At 41.2% G+C, this 8,532-nt stretch overlaps 1 non-coding gene across 1 annotated transcript; it reads right to left on the bottom strand.

Annotated features, from left to right (window-relative positions):
* Positions 1 to 1,101: 1,101 nt before the first annotated feature.
* TRNAK-CUU lies at positions 1,102 to 1,174 on the bottom strand. Its single transcript has one exon. It is a non-coding gene; the product is annotated as a tRNA-Lys (tRNA).
* Positions 1,175 to 8,532: the final 7,358 nt, after the last annotated feature.

Genomic DNA, 8,532 nt, shown 5'->3' with positions numbered 1-8,532 from the left:
TGGGCATAGATTAGTATGAAAGTGAGGAGGAGGGATATAGAGCCCATACTTCAAGTGCTTGGTCTCCTAAAAGAGGTAATGCTTGAATTGAATATAAACACACTTAACTTCTTAGAAGCATTCCCACTAAATGTGTATCTGGGGAGAAATGCAAGTACTATACTAGTCTTCATGACACAAAACTAAAGATAACCTGCAGTCATATTTTTGAAACATATAGCATGTGGCAGATGAGGTGTGGAGTTATTGGTTATATTTTGTAAAAATTAAAACAATGTTATAAGCTGATTTACCATTGTTAAATTGCTGTTAAAAGTGGTAATGTGTTAAGAGTCAAGGGTTAGGTTTAATTTTTTGACTTGGCATTTTTCATGTGACAAGTGATTATTGGACTCTGGTTGAATAAAAATTCTGTCATCAAGTACTGTGAACTTGAACCTCCCCCCTCAATTTTGTCAAAATTTTGAAGTACATAGAAACATTACATTTCTATAATACCCAGAATAAAAAGTCTACTTAGAAATTACCTTCATAACCTCTTGTCCTTATTCTTTTCATCTTTACAAAGGAGAGGCTGGGATGAAGTCTCCTGAAGGATCTTTCCAGCTCTAGCAGACTGTGATCCTCAGTTTTGTCAATTATTTGTTCTGAACATATAGTAAAAATGTCCCCTGTTTTAATAAATACAGATAATCATATTCTGAAAAGAAAAGTAGTGTTATAGATCAGGCGTTTGCAACTTTGAGTTAAACTTCAACCACGTCTAGAAAGTGAAAGTGAAAGTCACTCAGTCATGTCTGACTCTTTGCAACCCCATGGACTGTATAGTCCATGGAATTCTCTAAGCCAGAATACTGGAGCGGGTAGCCTTTTCCTTTCTCCAGGGGATCTTCCTAAACCAGGGATTGAACCCAGGTCTCCTGCATTGTAAGCAAATTCTTTACCAGCTGAGCTACCAGGGAAGCCCAAGAATATTGGAATGGATAGCCTATCCCTTCTCCAGGGGATCTTCCCAATCCAGAAATTGAATGCAGGTCTCCCACATTGCAAGCAGATTCTTTACCAGCTGAGGTACAAGGGAAGCCCAAAATGTTGAGCAGCTGCCCAACATGGGACTTGAACCCACAACCCAGGGATTAAGAGTCCCATGCTCTACCAACTGAGCTTGCTGGGCAGTCAAGCACTTCTCATCTGAATTCAAAGGAGCTCCTGAATTTCCTATATGACTTAGGGAACTCAAATCAGGTCTCTGTGACAACCTAGAGAGGTGGGATGGGGTGGGAGGTTTAAGACTGAGGGGACATATGTATACCTGCGGCTGATACATGTTGATGTATGACAGAAACAAGCACAATATTATAAAGCAATTATCCTTCAGTTGAAAATAAATAAATTAAAAAAATAAACAAGAGCTCCTGAGATGTATACCTGGTTTCTGAGGATGGTCTCTTACACCTGGGTCAAAGTGAAGGTTGCTGTCCTTGGTGCTGACGGTGATGTTTGCGTTGATGCTCTGTGTGTGTGTGTGTGTGTGTGTGTGTGTGTCAGAGAGAGAGGGAGAGAGAGAGAGTGGGAGGAAACGGGGGAGGTGGGGAGAGGGTGAGTGTGGCAGAGGGACAGTATGGCTAAGACACACAAAAAAACAGTCTCGCATTTAACCAGGAAGCATCATTTTTATTCTGCTAAAATCATGTAGGAAGCTTCAGAGGTTTTTCTGGGATTCTCCATTATTTGATCTGTATCTTTTTAAACTGTGACTGAATTTTTACGTAAGAGGTTAAGAATGGTTCCCTATTACCGTTTCCTTTTCCACGTTGATTTCATAGTTTGCCATAAAATAGCCTTTGTATGTATGTTCTGTCAGGGAGTTTCCTCCTTATATTTTCAGTAAACTTAAATAGTCATTTCACATTAGTCCTTTGTGTTCTCCTCTTCACAGACTAGGAAGAGGTCAGTTAAGTTTTTATGAACTTAAAAATAAATCAAGTTGCGATTAACCTATTTTCATAATTAGAAAATACTATACTTCTTTTCCTCCCATATAGCTAAGTGTCTGCTCCTCTTGTTCTTATTAACAACCAAAATTCCTTGGGCTAATGATATTTGTTGTACAACATGGAAGAATACTATGAACCATTATTTTTCCTGCTTTCTCTCTCTCTCTTTTAAAGTATTATGAAGCTTTTGCCTCATCTCTCCATTTTCTTATCATTTCACTGATCACATGTCAGCATATTTCACACCAGGTACTGTGCTTCAGACCAATTTACTTTATTTCCTTTTTAACCTTCCTTATACAACTCACAGGCTTCCCTGATGGCTCAATGGGTAAAAAATATGCCTGTAATGCAGGAGACATGGGAGATGTGGGTTTGATCTCTGGGTTCGTAAGATCCCCTGGAGAAGGAAATGGCAACCCACTCCAGTATTCTTGTCTGGGAAATCCCAAGGACAGAGGGACAAGGTGGGCTACAGTCCAAAGGGTCAAAAAGCATTGGCCACAACAGGGCGACCAAGTACATACACATAGAGCTTACAGTTTCCCCCCCAATTCTTTTCCGGTTATCTTAGAGACATTTGCCTCCCTCTCTTTGTTCCACTTGTGAGAAAAGGGGGCTAATCCAGACTATTCAGTATAAGAGTATTGCTGGCAGTATCTCTATAGTAAAGGGGATGAAAGCTGGAAACTTTGATGTGGAATTAGGGAGAATAAAGAACCAGTGCCTTGAACTTATAAACCCACCAAAAATGCATTCAAACCTTTAAGAGTCAACATTTTGTTTCTTGTCTTTCTCTACTTAAAATTACTTCCACCAAAGAACAAAAATTTTGATTTTTCTACTTTGTTTCCCCCCATTTTTTTTGGCATTTCAATCATCTTGTTTGCTACAATTTTTTTCTAATGCCATTGTACAATATGTCAGTTTTAACTAAGTTTAATATGTCAGTTTTTTAACTAAGGTTAAAAAAGCTCTTGTGAACTGGACTCTTAAGATGATGTATAACATTTCATTATGTTTTTGAGGTCAAAGCAGTTGGCATATAGCTTTTGGAAAATACTCATTTTCATCATGGGGCCTCCCTGTATTAATTTCTGAGGCTTGATGGATTTTATTAAATGTTTCATTGCCATCCATTTATCTTCAAAACCAAATGCCTACTTTTTTTGCATCAAACAAATAACCATCTTAGTAGGTTTTTATTTATTCATACTCCAGTCTTTAATATTCCTTCAAGTTCACATGGCAGTTATTCGTGACAGTTATGAATAGAGTGCCTCATTCATACCAGGCATTGTACTAAGTTCTGGGACAGAGCTATTTAAGAAAGAGTTGTTTGTGCTATGGTGTGTGTTAGTTGCTCAGTCAAGTCCAACTCTTTGCAACCCCATGGACTGCAGCCTGCCAGACTCCTCTGTCCGTGGAATTCTCCAGGAAAGAATACTGGAGTGGGTTGCCATGCCCTTCTCCAGGGGGTCTACCCCACTCAGGGATCAAACCTGGGTCTCCCACATTGCAGCAGGTTCTTTACCATCTGAGCTTCCCGGGAAACCCTCATGCTAGAGTAGGGGGTACCAGATGAGCAAACATAATTATGAGACTGAATTAACTCAGTTGGTTGAATTATGGCAGAGGCGAAAAGTGTCATGGGCTTCCCTGGCAACTCAGTGGTAAAGAATCCACCTGCAAGTGCAGGAAAACCAGGTTCAGTTTCTGGGTTGGGAAGATCCCCCAGAGAAGGGCATGGCAACTCACTCCAGTATTCTTGCCTGGGAAATTCCATGGACAGAGGAGCCTGGTGGACTACACAGTCCAGGGGATCACAAAGAGTTGGACACGACTGAGTGACTAAGACTTTCACTTTCACTCCCCATGAAAGTAAATGATAATAAGACCGAACTCTGATGATCACATCGGTGATGCTCAAGTCCTGGTTTAATCTACTTACATGTCTAATCCTTTTGATTGTCACTAGGACACTATTAGGGGCTTCCTTGGTGGCTCAGTTGTAAAGAATCCACCAGCAAATGCAGGAAACCTGGGTTTGATTCCCTGGGTTGGGAAAATTCTCTGGAGGAGGGCATGTCAACCCACTCCAATACTCTTGCCTGGAGAATTCCATGAAATTCCTGGTGGACTACAGGGGTCACACCCCATTCCATGGGGTCACACGGGGTCGGACATGATTGAAACATCCAAGCAGCAGCAGCAGCAGCAGGGCTGTATTAGGTACGTACACTTATTCCTATCATCCCTGCTTCAAAGGAGGTAAATGAGATCTACGTAGAGTAAATGATTCACCCTAAGAATATGGTTTATAAGAGATAGAGCAAGGACTTGAATTCGGGTTTGTTCAACATTGAAGCCCAGGTCTTTTTTTTTTTTTCTGATGTTGGACCATTTTTAAAGTCTTTATTGAATTTGTTACAGTTTGTTACAGTTTTGGTTTTCTGGCTTCAAGGCATGTGGGATCCTAGCTACCCAACCAGGGGCCTAACCCACACCCACTGTGTTGAAAGGTGAAGTCTTAACCACTGGTCACCAAGGAAGTCTCCAAAGCCCAGATCTTTATCTACTCTTATACTCCTGCCTCCTGCCCTATTTTATTTTGATTACTGAGTATGATAGACACTTATCTCAGGGTTTTGATTCCCAGGTAGAAGACTAGGATAGACATTAAGCTATACATTTTATGGGGGCATGCACCATGTGTGTCTTGCTAAGCTGGAACCCTGGCTTGTCAAATAGGACTTGATACTCAGAAGGCTCTTAAATTTGTAAAAAATGAAAGCAGAGCTGATGTAACAAAGAAACTCCAAAACACAGATGTTTATTTCCTTCTCACAAATAGTCCATGGCAGGCAGGTAGCCTCCGCTTTTCCATTTTTAACAAGCAGACAAGTAACAGCAAAAGTCCAGGTTAAGAGCTTTTTTTTGATGCCAACGTTGCCCTTGTCGCTTCCATTCAGTCTCCATTAGCGCCAACTTAGGTCACCTCCCCTCCCGGGAAGATGGGTGAGACAATTTAGGTTTTAACTGGACAGCTACTTTCTGAGGGAAGGGAGGAGATTAGATTTGTGGGCAGCACCAGCAGTTTCCATTACAGTGCTCAGTGAACATTTATTGAGTGAGTAAATGAAGAAAATCAAAGCCTGTAAACAAGCACGAGCCCCAGTGAGACCAAGACAAAGATGTCAGCTTGATCCACCAGCTTAGAGACTCATTTCAGCACGCCAGTATGTCTTTCCAGCTAATTCTTGCAAAACCACATCTTTAGTCATAGCCACCTAGCGTACATATCACCTCACTATAATGTTTGCCTTTAATCGATGACTGTCAACTTTTCTCTTAAATGTCAGAATGGGACTGAAGCCAGAGAAGAGTTTATGTGAGCTCCATGGATTGTACCGCTCTCTTAAGGGAGATAAGGGACAGGTCATACAGCACTTATCTGCACCACCTGTCAGAGACTCTTCATCTTGGGGCAGGGAGACTGTTAGCTGGTTATTTGTGATCTTCTTTCACAACTGCTGTGGCATTAGAACAGAGTATCTCTGACAGTGGCAAAAATGTGGTTGCAGTTGCAGTTCTCCTAAAAGACATTTTCTACCTCTGGACTTCTAGACTCTGTCAGATCAGTATCCTAGCTGGGAACTCTATCCTAGCAGCTTCCTCTTTTCTGCAATGTAACACTTTCCTTGTTTCGTTAGAGTGTTTTCACAGCCCCTGTAGGGGCATGTATTGTATGATGCTTGACTGGTAGCAGATAATTCACCTCACACAGCACGTGACCATTTTTCTTTGCTGCCTAAGGGTATGGTAGATACTTATTAATTTCACTGAGTCAACAGCCAGAATTACTGTAGACTTTGTGAATGCAGAAGAGAAAAAGCTACAGGTCAGGGGGAGGAGTCACTGAGGTCATATTCTTCCAAACTTACTAAGAAGCTTTCTCTCTCACTTGTAAGGCTGACCAGAAAAAAATGCTGCCAAAACCTCATATCTCTTTAAGCTCTTTCATTCCTAAGAGCTTAAAGTGACTCTGAAGACCTACATCTCATTTATTTTCATGACATCCCTGTGGAGTCAGAATCTAGTTTTTATTTTATTGTCCAGAGGAAAGGCAATGCCCTAAGAACTCAAGTGACTTGTGTTCAAGGTCAAAAAAATGAGTCAAGTTGTAAAGCCAATGCTTGAAATCAGGTTTCTGACTTGTCACCTAGTGGCTGCTTTAAGACAGAAGTATTTGCGGAAGAAACATAGCTGGGAGAGCATAAAATATATGATGAAAACACAATGTATGATATAGTGAGGTTCAGATGTGGAAATTTTCTGTAGTTCACAGGTTTAAAACAATGTTTTTGATGACTGGGCAGTATTCAATGCTGTGATCTGTTCTCACTCCCTTAAGCCACAGGCAGGATCATTATTCTGTATTTATTAATAGTTTGGAATCATGCCCTGGAATCAGAATTCCTAAATACCACTAATGATTTCACATATTTCAGGAAGAATGGAGGATATTGGCCATGACACATAATTGATGCTCATTAAATTGTTGTAAAATAAAAGGGCTGTTACAACAAATTAAGAAGTGGGTGAACAAAATCATCTCAGATTTGTAGGGTTGGATCAAGTTCTCCTTAACCCCTTGTGGCAATTTTGTGCAAATCAGACAAAGTGCTTTCCGTCCAGGTGCACACAGCCCTGAGTCAGGGTACACAAGTCGGTAGTTGAAGCCCTGGCTGGATTTCAGCATCATTTATCCAACCCTTTAGCTGGATACTCTTTGGGGCCATCATGGGGGGAGGGATGTATCAACACTCTTCAAGGTCACTGGGCCCACCTCCACACATCAGGGAATATAACATGTCTACCCCATGGTAGAAATTAATCCATTGTTAAAGACCTCTTGGAAAAATAGAGACCTCATCAGTCTCTCATAATATTCTGCTATCCTAGAGTTTAGGATAATGTTCATCTCTATCTGAAAGGAGACATAACACGTGATCACTCTTAAGAGGAAGCTGACATTTTCACCTAATTCATCAGGAGGTCAATCTTAGGCAAGATAGAGCTCTCAGCACAGAAAGGCCAGAGAGACTATGGAAAAACCCAAGTTACAGTAGGTCCATCTCATACATTCATCCTTATAATAGTGGAGGGATCATTTGTCTCTGTTCTTTGAGAACTTGGGATTACTAGCTTCCACTTGGAATCCAGGTTCAGTTCAGTTCAATTACTCAGTCGTGTCCGACTCTCTGTGACCCCATGGACTGCTGCACTCCAGGCCTCCCTGTCCATCACCAAGTCCCAGAGTTTACTCAAACTCATGTCCATTGAGTCGGTGATGCCTTCCAACCATCTCATCCTCTGTCGTCCCCTTCTCCTCCTGCCTTCAATCTTTCCCAGCATGAGGGTCTTTTCAAATGAGTCAGTTCTTTGCATCAGGTGGCCAGAGTATTGGAGCTTCAGCTTCCACATCAGTCCTTCCAGTGAATATTCAGGACTGACCTCCTTTAGGATGGACTGGTTGGATCTCCGTGCAGTACAAGGGCCTCTCAAGCTTCTTCTCCAACACCTCAGTTCAAAAGCGTCAGTTCTTCAGTGCTCAGCTTTCATATAGTCCAACTCTCACATCCATACATGACCACTGGATAAACCATAGCTTTGACTGGATGGACCTTTGTTGACAAAGTAATGTCTCTGCTCTTTAATATGCTGTCTAGGTTGGTCACAACTTTTTTTCCAAGGAGCAAGCGTCTTTTAATTTTATGGCTTCAGTTACCATCTGCAGTGATTTTGGAGCCCCCCAAAATAAAGTCTGTCACTGTTTTCACTGTTTCCCCATCTATTTTCCATGAAGTGATGGGACTGGATACCATGATCTTCATTTTCTGAATGTTGAGCTTTAAGCCAGCTTTTTCACTCTGTTCTTTCACTCTCATTAAGAGGCTCTTTAGTTTTTTGCTTTTCTGTCATAAGGGAGGTGTCATATGCATATCTGAGGTTATTGATATTTCTCCAAGAAATCTTGATTCCAGCTTGTGCTTCATCCAGCTCAGCATTTCTCATGATGTATTTTGCATATAAGTTAAATAAGCACAGTGACAATATACAGCCTTGACGTACTCCTTTCCCTATTTGGAAACAGTCTGTTGTTCCATGCCCAGTTCTAACTGTTGCTTCCTGACCTTCATACAGATTTCTCAAGAGGCAGGTCAGGTGGTCTGGTATTCCCATCTCTTTAAAAGTTTTAAAAAGTTTGTGGTGATCCACATAGTCAAAGGTTTTGGCATAGTCAATAAAGGAGAAATAGATCTTTTTCTGGAACTCTTGCTTTCTCGGTGATCCAACAGATGTTGGCAGTTTGATTTCTGGTTCCTCTGCCTTTTCTAAATCCAGCTTGAACATCTGAAAGTTTATGGTTCACATACTGTTGAAGCCTGGTTTGGAGAATTTTGAGCATTACTTTATAGCATGTGAGATGAGTGCAATTGTGTGGTAGTTTGAGCATTCTTTGGCATTGCCT

The sequence above is a fragment of the Cervus elaphus genome, chromosome 12 (assembly GCF_910594005.1).
Source record: "Cervus elaphus chromosome 12, mCerEla1.1, whole genome shotgun sequence".
Classification (NCBI taxonomy): Eukaryota; Metazoa; Chordata; class Mammalia; order Artiodactyla; family Cervidae; genus Cervus; species Cervus elaphus.
This window is presented reverse-complemented; position numbering and strand designations above follow the sequence as displayed.